The following is a 15,394-nucleotide window of genomic DNA, read 5'->3' as shown; positions in this document are numbered from 1 at the left end:
AGACTGGGGAGTTATACGGCAGCAGCACAGGGTGATGATGGTTATACCCATAGACTGGGGAGTTATACGGCCGCACAGGGTGATGTTGGTTATACCCATAGACTGGGGAGTTATACGGCAGCAGCACAGGGTGATGATGGTTATACCCATAGACTGGGGAGTTATACGGCAGCACAGGGTGATGTTGGTTATACCCATAGACTGGGGAGTTATACGGCAGCACAGGGTGATGATGGTTATACCCATAGACTGGGGAGTTATACGGCAGCACAGGGTGATGATGGTTATACCCATAGACTGGGGAGTTATACGGCAGCAGCACAGGGTGATGATGGTTATACCCATAGACCGGGGAGTTATACGGCAGCACAGGGTGACGATGGTTATACCCATAGACTGGGGAGTTATGCGGCAGCAGCACAGGGTGATGATGGTTATACCCATAGACCGGGGAGTTATACGGCAGCACAGGGTGATGATGGTTATACCCATAGACTGGGGAGTTATACGGCAGCAGCACAGGGTGATGATGGTTATACCCATAGACCGGGGAGTTATACGGCAGCACAGGGTGACGATGGTTATACCCATAGACCGGGGAGTTATACGGCAGCACAGGGTGATGATGGTTATACCCATAGACTGGGGAGTTATACGGCAGCACAGGGTGATGATGGTTATACCCATTGACTGGGGAGTTATACGGCAGCACAGGGTGACGATGGTTATACCCATAGACCGGGGAGTTATACGGCAGCAGCACAGGGTGATGATGGTTATACCCATAGACTGGGGAGTTATACGGCAGCACAGGGTGATGATGGTTATACCCATAGACTGGGGAGTTATACGGCAGCAGCACAGGGTGATGATGGTTATACCCATAGACTGGGGAGATATACGGCAGCACAGGGTGATGATGGTTATACCCATAGACTGGGGAGTTATACGGCAGCAGCACAGGGTGATGATGGTTATACCCATAGACTGGGGAGTTATACGGCAGCACAGGGTGATGATGGTTATACCCATAGACTGGGGAGTTATACGGCAGCAGCACAGGGTGATGATGGTTATACCCATAGACCGGGGAGTTATACGGCAGCAGCACAGGGTGATGATGGTTATACCCATAGACCGGGGAGTTATACGGCAGCAGCACAGGGTGATGATGGTTATACCCATAGACCGGGGAGTTATACGGCAGCAGCACAGGGTGATGATGGTTATACCCATAGACCGGGGAGTTATACAGCAGCACAGGGTGATGATGGTTATACCCATAGACTGGGGAGTTATACGGCAGCAGCACAGGGTGATGATGGTTATACCCATAGACCGGGGAGTTATACGGCAGCAGCACAGGGTGATGATGGTTATACCCATAGACTGGGGAGTTATACGGCAGCAGCATAGGGTGATGATGGTTATACCCATAGACCGGGGAGTTATACGGCAGCACAGGGTGATGATGGTTATACCCATAGACTGGGGAGTTATACGGCAGCAGCACAGGGTGATGATGGTTATACCCATAGACTGGGGAGTTATACGGCAGCACAGGGTGATGATGGTTATACCCATAGACTGGGGAGTTATACGGCAGCAGCACAGGGTGATGATGGTTATACCCATAGACTGGGGAGTTATACAGCAGTACTATACTAATTATACTAATTCTAATATTCTGTTCATTACCAGGATGCTCCAGGAGAGTTCTTCAGATGCTGGAGGACTGATTATGTTGGATGTAGCAGAGCTGAGTGCGCCATGTACTGGCGAGATATGATAGTATGTGTAATGACTTACATAGGACTGCGACTATAACATCACAGATCAATGACCAATGTAACTCGGCTGCTGTACATTTTATACTCGCATAAATTTCTTTACAGAAAATGGTGGAGCAGAATATTGGATTATCTTGTTTATAGCACAGTGTTACAGTTATGGGGTGTTAGTTAGAACTGCAGGTGATTCTGCATCATTAAAAGGAGTATGCTGATGACAAGAAATGCAATAACAGTGGAAGAACATATCTAGCTCTGCTGCATCTTCATATATTGATGATGGAAGCGCCATGTTCAGTCTCGCTACATAAGAAGCCGAAGAATCCAGCGGTGAGAAACATTCCCAGCCATGTCCACAAGGGGGCAACACTGAGGCTCCCAACTCAATAATGAAAATCAGATTTTTTTGCTTCAGAATTTGGGTTCAAAAGAAAAAAAAAAAAAACAAAAAAGAAAAAAACTAATGAAAATATCCTGGACAGCAATGATGGCTCCTTAACTTAATGCTCTGCTGCGCGACTTTCTGAGGTGACCGCTGCAGACAGTCGATGTCTGTGCCTTTTCGTGTCTCGGGTGTGGAGGCGTCTTCTCCAGGCGGCCGGTCTCCGCTCGTCCACCTCCTCAGAAGAGTCCGATGTTTGGCTCTTGGATGTATCAAGCTGTTTTGGGTCATTATCTTGTTGGAGCAGCCTTTACCTGTGTCTTAGAAAACATTCAAATCAATAAAGCAACTTGTGGCCATGGTCGGGCCGGGCCGGGCCTACCCAGGAAAGGGCGTAACCAAGCCACTACCTGGGTGTTCACTGGAGCCTCTAGTGGGGAGGTCAGGTTGTGCAGGTAGCCACCATTTACCCCTCCTGCTGATCCCAGGGGTCAGGTACGCTGACACTAATTTAGGGCTTAGATCAGACACGCTTCTATGATTTAGGATCAGGATTGGCCGCACTGGGACCAGGGGAGGAGGTTCAGGCACTGGCAGCTCCAGGACCAGGGGAGAAGGTTCAGGCATTGGCAGCTCTAGGACCAGGGGAGAAGGTTCAGGCACTGGCAGCTCCAGGACCAGGGGAGAAGGTTCAGGCCCTGGCAGCTCCAGGACCAGGGGAGAAGGTTCAGGCATTGGCAGCTCCAGGACCAGGGGAGAAGGTTCAGGAATTGGCAGCTCCAGGACCAGGGGAGAAGGTTCAGGCACTGGCAGCTCCAGGACCAGGGGAGAAGGTTCAGGCACTGGCAGCTCCAGGACCAGGGGAGAAGGTTCAGGCATTGGCAGCTCTAGGACCAGGGGAGAAGGTTCAGGAATTGGCAGCTCCAGGACCAGGGGAGAAGGTTCAGGCTCTGGCAGCTCCAGGACCAGGGGAGAAGGTTCAGGCTCTGGCAGCTCTAGGACCAGGGGAGAAGGTTCAGGAATTGGCAGCTCCAGGACCAGGGGAGAAGGTTCAGGCTCTGGCAGCTCCAGGACCAGGGGAGAAGGTTCAGGCGCTGGCAGCTCCAGGACCAGGGGAGAAGGTTCAGGCTCTGGCAGCTCTAGGACCAGGGGAGAAGGTTCAGGAATTGGCAGCTCCAGGACCAGGGGAGAAGGTTCAGGCTCTGGCAGCTCCAGGACCAGGGGAGAAGGTTCAGGCGCTGGCAGCTCCAGGACCAGGGGAGAAGGTTCAGGCGCTGGCAGCTCCAGGACCAGGGAAGAAGGTTCAGGCACTGGCAGCTCCAGGACCAGGGGAGAAGGTTCAGGCAATGGCAGCTCCAGGACCAGGGAAGAAGGTTCAGGCGCTGGCAGCTCCAGGACCAGGGGAGAAGGTTCAGGCGCTGGCAGCTCCAGGACCAGGGGAGAATGTTCAGGCACTGGCAGCTCCAGGACCAGGGGAGAAGGTTCAGGCGCTGGCAGCTCCAGGACCAGGGGAGAAGGTTCAGGCAATGGCAGCTCCAGGACCAGGGGAGAAGGTTCAGGCGCTGGCAGCTCCAGGACCAGGGGAGAAGGTTCAGGCTTGGCAGTTCCAGTCCAGGACCAGGGGAGAAGGTTCAGGCACTGGCAGCTCCAGGACCAGGGGAGAAGGTTCAGGCGCTGGCAGCTCCAGGACCAGGGGAGAAGGTTCAGGAATTGGCAGCTCCAGGACCAGGGGAGAAGGTTCAGGCCCGGCAGCTCCAGGACCAGGGGAGAAGGTTCAGGCACTGGCAGCTCCAGGACCAGGGGAGAAGGTTCAGGCACTGGCAGCTCCAGGACCAGGGAAGAAGGTTCAGGCGCTGGCAGCTCCAGGACCAGGGGAGAAGGTTCAGGCACTGGCAGCTCCAGGACCAGGGGAGAATGTTCAGGCACTGGCAGCTCCAGGACCAGGGGAGAAGGTTCAGGCGCTGGCAGCTCCAGGACCAGGGGAGAAGGTTCAGGAATTGGCAGCTCCAGGACCAGGGGAGAAGGTTCAGGCGCTGGCAGCTCCAGGACCAGGGGAGAAGGTTCAGGAATTGGCAGCTCCAGGACCAGGGAAGAAGGTTCAGGCACTGGCAGCTCCAGGACCAGGGGAGAAGGTTCAGGCAATGGCAGCTCCAGGACCAGGGAAGAAGGTTCAGGCGCTGGCAGCTCCAGGACCAGGGGAAAAGGTTCAGGCAATGGCAGCTCCAGGACCAGGGGAGAAGGTTCAGGCGCTGGCAGCTCCAGGACCAGGGGAGAAGGTTCAGGCTTGGCAGTTCCAGTCCAGGACCAGGGGAGAAGGTTCAGGCACTGGCAGCTCCAGGACCAGGGGAGAAGGTTCAGGCGCTGGCAGCTCCAGGACCATGGGAGAAGGTTCAGGAATTGGCAGCTCCAGGACCAGGGGAGAAGGTTCAGGCCCGGCAGCTCCAGGACCAGGGGAGAAGGTTCAGGCAATGGCAGCTCCAGGACCAGGGGAGAAGGTTCAGGCTCTGGCAGCTCCAGGACCAGGGGAGAAGGTTCAGGCGCTGGCAGCTCCAGGACCAGGGGAGAAGGTTCAGGCCCGGCAGCTCCAGGACCAGGGGAGAAGGTTCAGGCAATGGCAGCTCCAGGACCAGGGGAGAAGGTTCAGGCCCGGCAGCTCCAGGACTAGGGGAGAAGGTTCAGGCACTGGCAGCTCCAGGACCAGGGGAGAAGGTTCAGGCCCGGCAGCTCCAGGACCAGGGGAGAAGGTTCAGGCGCTGGCAGTTCCAGTCCAGGACCAGGGGAGAAGGTTCAGGCCCGCCAGCTCCAGGACTAGGGGAGAAGGTTCAGGCACTGGCAGCTCCAGGACCAGGGGAGAAGGTTCAGGCCCTAGCCGTTCCTGGGGAGGGGTCTTGATGTAGGCTTGATCAGCGTTAACCAGACGTTTTCAATCGGATAGCTGCCATCTCAATCATCGACATAGTAAGTTGCTTTTGTTTATCCTGTTTTTTTTTTATATAATTGTATATGCTGTATTGTTTTGTCTCTTCTGTAAAATCTTTTGTATATATATATATATATTTTTTTTAGAAACAATGCCTATCGTTCTGGATTAAATATAAAATTTAATAGTTCTGTTCCTGTTGTATATACAGTAGTAATGTGGAGGGTGATAGCCCCGGCTGTTCTGTAATTGTGGGATTGTGTTACCTGCTGGGTGTATACAGTAGTAATGTACAGTGTGATATCACCGGCAGTTGTCCTGTAATTAGTAACATAGTAACATAGTAACATAGTAACATAGTTAGTAAGGCCGAAAAAAGACATTTGTCCATCCAGTTCAGCCTATATTCCACCATAATAAATCCCCAGATCTACGTCCTTCTACAGAACCTAATAATTGTATGATACAATATTGTTCTGCTCCAGGAAGACATCCAGGCCTCTCTTGAACCCCTCGACTGAGTTCGCCATCACCACCTCCTCAGGCAAGCAATTCCAGATTCTCACTGCCCTAACAGTAAAGAATCCTCTTCTATGTTGGTGGAAAAACCTTCTCTCCTCCAGACGCAAAGAATGCCCCCTTGTGCCCGTCACCTTCCTTGGTATAAACAGATCCTCAGCGAGATATTTGTATTGTCCCCTTATATACTTATACATGGTTATTAGATCGCCCCTCAGTCGTCTTTTTTCTAGACTAAATAATCCTAATTTCGCTAATCTATCTGGGTATTGTAGATCTCCCGTCCCCTTTATTAATTTTGTTGCCCTCCTTTGTACTCTCTCTAGTTCCATTATATCCTTCCTGAGCACCGGTGCCCAAAACTGGACACAGTACTCCATGTGCGGTCTAACTAGGGATTTGTACAGAGGCAGTATAATGCTCTCATCATGTGTATCCAGACCTCTTTTAATGCACCCCATGATCCTGTTTGCCTTGGCAGCTGCTGCCTGGCACTGGCTGCTCCAGGTAAGTTTATCATTAACTAGGATCCCCAAGTCCTTCTCCCTGTCAGATTTACCCAGTGGTTTCCCATTCAGTGTGTAATGGTGATATTGATTCCCTCTTCCCATGTGTATAACCTTACATTTATCATTGTTAAACCTCATCTGCCACCTTTCAGCCCAAGTTTCCAACTTATCCAGATCCATCTGTAGCAGAATACTATCTTCTCTTGTATTAACTGCTTTACATAGTTTTGTATCATCTGCAAATATCGATATTTTACTGTGTAAACCTTCTACCAGATCATTAATGAATATGTTGAAGAGAACAGGTCCCAATACTGACCCCTGCGGTACCCCACTGGTCACAGCGACCCAGTTAGAGGCTATACCATTTATAACCACCCTCTGCTTTCTATCACTAAGCCAATTACTAACCCATTTACACACATTTTCCCCCAGACCAAGCATTCTCATTTTGTGTACCAACCTCTTGTGCGGCACGGTATCAAACGCTTTGGAAAAATCGAGATATACCACGTCCAATGACTCACCGTGGTCCAGTCTATAGCTTACCTCTTCATAAAAACTGATTAGATTGGTTTGACAGGAGCGATTTCTCATAAACCCATGCTGATATGGAGTTAAACAGTTATTCTCATTGAGATAATCCAGAATAACATCCCTCAGAAACCCTTCAAATATTTTACCAACAATAGAGGTTAGACTTACTGGCCTATAATTTCCAGGTTCACTTTTAGAGCCCTTTTTGAATATTGGCACCACATTTGCTATGCGCCAATCCTGCGGAACAGACCCTGTCGCTATAGAGTCCCTAAAAATAAGAAATAATGGTTTATCTATTACATTACTTAGTTCTCTTAGTACTCGTGGGTGTATGCCACGAGTTGTGGGATTGTGTTACCTGCCGGGTGTATATACAGTAGTAATGTACAGTGTGATATCACCGGCTGTAGTCCTGTAGTTATGGGATGGTTTTACCTGCTGGGTGTATATACAGTAGTAATGTATAGTGTGATATCACCTGCTGTAGTCCTGTAACAGTGGTATTGTGTTACCTGCTGGGTGTATATACAGTAGTAATGTACAGTGTGATATCACCGGCTGTAGTCCTGTAATTGTGGGATTGTGTTACCTGCTAGGTATATATACAGTGGTAATGAACAGGGTGATATCACCGGCTGTAATCCTGTAATTGTGTTACCTGCCGTGTGTATATACAGTAGTAATGTATAGTGTGATATCACCGGCTGTAGTCCTGTAACAGTGGTATTGTGTTACCTGCTGGGTGTATGTACAGTAGTAATGTACAGTGTGATATCACCGGCTGTAGTCCTGTAATTGTGGGATTGTGTTACCTGCTAGGTATATATACAGTGGTAATGAACAGGGTGATATCACCGGCTGTAATCCTGTAATTGTGTTACCTGCCGTGTGTATATACAGTAGTAATGTATAGTGTGATATCACCTGCTGTAGTCCTGTAACAGTGGTATTGTGTTACCTGCTGGGTGTATATACAGTAGTAATGTACAGTGTGATATCACCGGCTGTAGTCCTATAATTGTGGGATTGTGTTACCTGCCGGGTGTATATACAGCAGTAATGTACAGTATGATATCACCGGCTGTAGTACTGTAACAGTGGGATTGTGTTACGTCCTGGGTGTATATACAGTAGTAATGTACAGTGTAATATCACCGGCTGTAGTCCTGTAACAGTGGGATTGTGTTACCTGTCGGGTGTATATACAGTAGTAATGTACAGTGTAATATCACCGGCTGTAGTCCTGTAACAGTGGTATTGTGTTACCTGCCAGGTATATATACAGTAGTAATGTACAGTGTGATATCACCGGCTGTAGTACTGTAACAGTGGGATTGTGTTACGTCCTGGGTGTATATACAGTAGTAATGTACAGTGTGATATCACCGGCTGTAGTCCTGTAACAGTGGGATTGTGTTACCTGTCGGGTGTATATACAGTAGTAATGTACAGTGTAATATCACCGGCTGTTGTCCTGTAATTGTGGGATTGTGTTACCTGCCGAGTGTATATACAGTAGTAATGTACGGTGTGATATCACCGGCTGTAGTACTGTAATTGTGGGATTGTGTTACCTGCCGAGTGTATATACAGTAGTAATGTACAGTGTGATATCACCGGCTGCAGTACTGTAATTGTGGAATTGTGCTACCTGCTGGGTGTATGTACAGTAGTAATGTACAGTGTGATATCACCGGCTGTTGTCCTGTAGTTATGGGATGGTGTTACCTGCCGGGTTTATATACAGTAGTAATGTACAGGGTGATATCACTGGCTGTAGTACTGTATTTGTGGGATGGTGTTACCTGCTGGGTGTAAATACAGTAACAGTAGTAATGTACAATGTGATATCACCGGCTGTAGTACTGTAATTGTGAGATTGTGTTACCTGTTGGGTGTGTATGCAGCAGTAATGTACAGTGTGATATCACCGGCTGTAGTCCTGTAATAGTGGGATTGCTTCCTGCTGGGTGTATATACAGTAGTAGTGTACAGTGTGATACACTGGCTGTAGTCCTTTAATTGTGGGATTGTTTCTTGCTGGGTCTATATACAGCATTAATATACAGTGTGAATCTGTGATATCACCGGCTGTTGTCCTGTAGTTATGGGATGGTGTTACCTGCTGGGTGTATATACAGTAGTAGTGTACAGTGTGATATCACCGGCTGTAGTCTTGTAATAGTGGGATTGTTTCCTGCCCGGTGTATATACAGTAGTAATGTACAGTGTGATATCACCACCTGCAGTCCTGTAATTGTGTGATTGTTTTATCTGCTGGGTGTATATGCAGTAGTAATGTACAGTGTGATATCACCGGCTGTAGTCCTGTAATTGTGGGATTGTGTTACCTGCTGAGTGTATGTACAGTAGTAATGTACAGTATGATATCACCGGCTGTAGTCCTGTAATTCTGGGATGGTGTTACCTGCTGGGAGTATATACTGTAGTAATGTACAGTGTGATATCACTGGCTGTAGTCCTGTAGTTATGGGATGGTGTTACCTGCTGGGTATATGTACAGCAGTAATGTACAGTGTGATATCACTGGCTGTAGTCCTGTAGTTATGGGATGGTGTTACCTGCTGGGTGTATATACAGCACTAATGTACAGTGTGATATCACCGGCTGTTGTCTTGTAGTTATGGGATGGTGTTACTTGCTGGGTATATATACAGTAGTAATGTACAGTGTGATATCACCGGCTGTTGCCCTGTAATTGTGGGATTGTGTTACCTGCCGGGTATATACAGTAGTAATGTACAGTGTGATATCACCGGCTGTAGTCCTGTAATTGTGGGATTGTGTTACTTGCTGGGTGTATATACAGTAGTAAAGTACAGCGTGATATCACCGGCTGTTGTCCTGTAATTCTGGGATGGTGTTACCTGCTGGGTGTATATACAGTAGTAAAGTACAGTGTGATATCACCGGCTGTTGTCCTGTAGTTATGGGATTGTGTTACCTGCCGGGTATATACAGTAGTAATGTACAGTGTGATATCTGTTATGAACAGGTGATTCAGAACCACAATGGACCTAGTGGTTAAGAGCACACAAAGTGACCTGATAGTTACTAACATAGGACGAGCTCTGAGACGTGGGAACTCTGCTGACCGCAATCCCTAATCCTATCATACCACACTAGAGGTAGCCGTGGAGCGCTCCTAACAAAAACCTAGGCGCCTCGGGCACAGCCTGAGAAACTAACTAGCCCTGAAGATAGAAAAATAAGCCTACCTTGCCTCAGAGAAATTCCCCAAAGGAAAAGGCAGCCCCCCACATATAATGACTGTGAGTTAAGATGAAAATACAAACACAGAGATGAAATAGATTTTAGCAAAGTGAGGCCCGACTTACTGAATAGACCGAGGATAGGAAAGATAGCTTTGCGGTCAGCACAAAAACCTACAAACAACCACGCAGAGGGGCAAAAAGACCCTCCGCACCGACTAACGGTACGGAGGTGCTCCCTCTGCGTCTCAGAGCTTCCAGCAAGCAAGAAAAAACAATATAGCAAGCTGGACAGAAAATATAGCAAACAAAAGTAACACAAGCAGAACTTAGCTTATGCAGGGCAGACAGGCCACAAGAACGATCCAGGAGAGAGCCAGACCAATACTGGAACATTGACTGGAGGCCAGGAACAAAGAACTAGGTGGAGTTAAATAGAGCAGCACCTAACGACTTAACCTCATCACCTGAGGAAGGAAACTCAGAAGCCGCAGCCCCACTCACATCCACCGGCGGAAGCTCATAGACAGAACCAGCCGAAGTACCATTCATGACCACAGGAGGGAGCTTGACCACAGAATTCACAACAGATATCACCGGCTGTAGTCCTGTAATTGTGGGATTGTGTTACCTGCTGAGTGTATGTACAGTAGTAATGTACAGTATGATATCACCGGCTGTAGTCCTGTAGTTATGGGATGGTGTTACCTGCTGGGTGTATATACAGTAGGAATGTACAGTGTGATATCAAAGGCTGTAGACCTGTAATTGTGGGATTGTTTCCTGCTGAGTGTATATACATTAGTAGTGTACAGTGTGATATCACCGGCTGTAGTCCTGTAATTCTGGGATGGTGTTACCTGCTGGGAGTATATACAGTAGTAATGTACAGTGTGATATCACTGGCTGTAGTCCTGTAGTTATGGGATGGTGTTACCTGCTGGGTGTATATACAGCACTAATGTACAGTGTGATATCACCGGCTGTTGTCTTGTAGTTATGGGATGGTGTTACTTGCTGGGTATATATACAGTAGTAATGTACAGTGTGATATCACCGGCTGTTGTCCTGTAATTGTGGGATTGTGTTACCTGCCGGGTATATACAGTAGTAATGTACAGTGTGATATCACCGGCTGTAGTCCTGTAATTGTGGGATTGTGTTACTTGCTGGGTGTATATACAGTAGTAAAGTACAGCGTGATATCACCGGCTGTTGTCCTGTAATTCTGGGATGGTGTTACCTGCTGGGTGTATATACAGTAGTAAAGTACAGTGTGATATCACCGGCTGTTGTCCTGTAGTTATGGGATTGTGTTACCTGCCGGGTATATACAGTAGTAATGTACAGTGTGATATCTGTTATGAACAGGTGATTCAGAACCACAATGGACCTAGTGGTTAAGAGCACACAAAGTGACCTGATAGTTACTAACATAGGACGAGCTCTGAGACGTGGGAACTCTGCTGACCGCAATCCCTAATCCTATCATACCACACTAGAGGTAGCCGTGGAGCGCTCCTAACAAAAACCTAGGCGCCTCGGGCACAGCCTGAGAAACTAACTAGCCCTGAAGATAGAAAAATAAGCCTACCTTGCCTCAGAGAAATTCCCCAAAGGAAAAGGCAGCCCCCCACATATAATGACTGTGAGTTAAGATGAAAATACAAACACAGAGATGAAATAGATTTTAGCAAAGTGAGGCCCGACTTACTGAATAGACCGAGGATAGGAAAGATAGCTTTGCGGTCAGCACAAAAACCTACAAACAACCACGCAGAGGGGCAAAAAGACCCTCCGCACCGACTAACGGTACGGAGGTGCTCCCTCTGCGTCTCAGAGCTTCCAGCAAGCAAGAAAAAACAATATAGCAAGCTGGACAGAAAATATAGCAAACAAAAGTAACACAAGCAGAACTTAGCTTATGCAGGGCAGACAGGCCACAAGAACGATCCAGGAGAGAGCCAGACCAATACTGGAACATTGACTGGAGGCCAGGAACAAAGAACTAGGTGGAGTTAAATAGAGCAGCACCTAACGACTTAACCTCATCACCTGAGGAAGGAAACTCAGAAGCCGCAGCCCCACTCACATCCACCGGCGGAAGCTCATAGACAGAACCAGCCGAAGTACCATTCATGACCACAGGAGGGAGCTTGACCACAGAATTCACAACAGATATCACCGGCTGTAGTACTGTAATTGTGGGATTGTGTTACCTGCTGGGTGTATATACAATAGTAATGTACAGTGTGATATCACTGGCTATATTCCTGTAACAGTGGTATTGTGTTACCTGCTGGGTGTATATACAGTAGTAATGTACAGTGTGATATCACCGGCTGTTGACCTGTAGTTATGGGATGATGTTAACTGCCAGGTGTATATACAGTAGTATTGTACAGTGTGATATTTCTGGCTGTAGTCCTGTAATTGTGGGATTGTGTTACCTGCTGGGTGTATATACAGCAGTAATGTACGGTGTGATATCACCGGCTGTAGTCCTGTAATTCTGGGATGGTGTTACCTGCTGGGTGTATATACAGTAGTAATGTACAGTGTAATATCACCGGCTGTAGTCCTGTAACAGAGGGATTGTTATCTGATGGATGTATACAGTATACAGTAGTAATGTACGGTGTGATATCACCGGCTGTAGTCCTGTAATTGTGGGATTGTGTTACCTGCTGGGTGTATGTATAGCAGTAATGTACAGTGTGATATCACTGGCTGTAGTCCTGTAGTTATGGGATGGTGTTACCTGCTGGGTATATATACAGCAGTAATGTACAGTGTGATATCACCGGCTGTTGTCCTGTAATTGCGGGATGGTGTTACCTGCTGGGTGTATATACAGCAGTAGTGTACAGTGTGATATCACCGGCTGTTGTCCTGTAGTTATGGTATGGTGTTACCTGCTGGGTGTATATACAGTAGTAATGTACAGTATGATATCACTGGCTGTAGTCCTGTAATTGTGGGATTGTGTTACCTGCTGGGTGTATATACAGTATTAATGTACAGTGTAATATCACTGGCTGTAGTCCTGTAATTGTGGGATTGTGTTACCTGCTGGGTGTATATACAGCAGTAATGTACAGTGTGATATCACTGGCTGTTGTCCTGTAGTTATGGGATGGTGTTACCTGCTGGGTGTATATACAGTAGTAGTGTACAGTGTGATATCACCGGCTGTTGTCCTGTAATTGTGGGATTGTGTTACCTGCTGGGTGTATATACAGTAGTGATGTACAGGGTGATATCACCGGCTGTTGTCCTGTAGTTATGGGATGGTGATACCTGCTGGGTGTATATACAGTAGTGATGTACAGGGTGATATCACCGGCTGTTGTCCTGTAGTTATGGGATGGTGTTACCTGCTGGGTATATGTACAGTAGTAATGTACAGGGTGATATCACCGGCTGTAGTCCTGTAGTTATGGGATGGTGTTACCTGCTGGGTGTATATACAGTAGTAATGTACAGTGTGATATCACCGGCTGTTGTCCTGTAATTGTGGGATTGTGTTACCTGCTGGGTGTATATACAGTAGTAATGTACAGTGTGATATCACCGGCTGTTGTCCTGTAATTGTGGGATTGTGTTACCTGCTGGGTGTATATACAGTAGTAATGTACAGGGTGATATCACCGTCTGTTGTCCTGTAATTGTGGGATGGTGTTACCTGCTGGGTATATATAAAGTAGTAGTGTACAGGGTGATATCACCGGCTGTAGTTATAGGATGTGTTACCTGCTGGGTGTATATACAGTAGTAATGTACTGTGTGATATCACCGGCTGTTGTCCTGTAGTTATGTGATGGTGTTACCTGCTGGGTGTATATACAGTAGTAATGTACAGTGTGATATCACCGGCTGTAGTCCTGTAGTTATGGGATGGTGTTTCCTGCTGGGTGTATATACAGTAGTGATGTACAGGGTGATATCACCGGCTGTAGTCCTGTAGTTATGGGATGGTGTTACCTGCTGGGTGTATACACAGTAGTAATGTACAGTGTGATATCACTGGCTGTAGTCCTGTAATTGTGGGATGGTGTTACCTGCTGGGTGTATATACAGTAGTAATGTACAGTGTGATATCACCGGCTGTAGTCCTGTAGTTATGGGATGGTGTTACCTGCTGGGTGTATGTACAGTAGTAGTGTACAGTGTGATATCACCGGCTGTAGTCCTGTAGTTATGGGATTGTGTTACCTGCTGGGTGTATATACAGCAGTAATGTACAGTGTGATATCACCGGCTGTAGTCCTGTAGTTATGGGATGGTGTTACCTGCTGGGTGTATATACAGTAGTAATGTACAGTGTGATATCACCGGCTGTAGTCCTGTAATTGTGGGATGGTGTTACCTGCTGGGTATATATACAGTTGTAGTGTACAGGGTGATATCACCAGCTGTAGTCCTGTAGTTATGGGATGGTGTTACCTGCTGGGTATATATACAGTTGTAGTGTACAGTGTGATATTACCGGCTGTTGTCCTGTAGTTATGGGATGGTGTTACCTGCTGGGTGTATATACAGTAGTAATGTACAGTGTGATATCACCGGCTGTTGTCCTGTAATTGTGGGATTGTGTTACCTGCTGGGTGTATATACAGTAGTGATGTACAGGGTGATATCACCGGCTGTAGTCCTGTAGTTGTGGGATGGTGTTTCCTGCTGGGTGTATATACAGTAGTGATGTACAGGGTGATATCACCGGCTGTTGTCCTGTAGTTATGGGATGGTGTTACCTGCTGGGTGTATACACAGTAGTAATGTACAGTGTGATATCACTGGCTGTAGTCCTGTAATTGTAGGATGGTGTTACCTGCTGGGTGTATATACAGTAGTAATGTACAGTGTGATATCACCGGCTGTAGTCCTGTAGTTATGGGATGGTGTTACCTGCTGGGTGTATGTACAGTAGTAGTGTACAGTGTGATATCACCGGCTGTAGTCCTGTAGTTATGGGATTGTGTTACCTGCTGGGTGTATATACAGCAGTAATGTACAGTGTGATATCACCGGCTGTAGTCCTGTAATTGTGGGATGGTGTTACCTGCTGGGTGTATGTACAGCAGTATTGTACAGTGTGATATCACCGGCTGTAGTCCTGTAGTTATGGGATGGTATTACCTGCTGGGTGTATATACAGTAATGTTCAGTGTGATATCACCGGCTGTAGTCCTGTAATTATGGGATGGTGTTACCTGCTGGGTGTATATACAGTAGTAATGTACAGTGTGATATCACCGGCTGTAGTCCTGTAATTATGGGATGGTGTTACCTGCTGGGTGTATATACAGCAGTAATGTACAGTGTGATATCACCGGCTGTAGTCCTGTAATTATGGGATGGTGTTACCTGCCAGGTGTATATACAGTAGTAGTGTACAGTGTGATATCACCGGCTGTTGTCCTGTAGTTATGGGATGGTGTTACCTGCTGGGTGTATATACAGCAGTAATGTACAGTGTGATATCACCGGCTGTAGTCCTG

This window comes from Ranitomeya imitator, chromosome 5, assembly GCF_032444005.1.
Source record: "Ranitomeya imitator isolate aRanImi1 chromosome 5, aRanImi1.pri, whole genome shotgun sequence".
Lineage (NCBI taxonomy): Eukaryota > Metazoa > Chordata > Amphibia > Anura > Dendrobatidae > Ranitomeya > Ranitomeya imitator.
Note: the sequence above shows the minus strand (reverse complement) of the source record.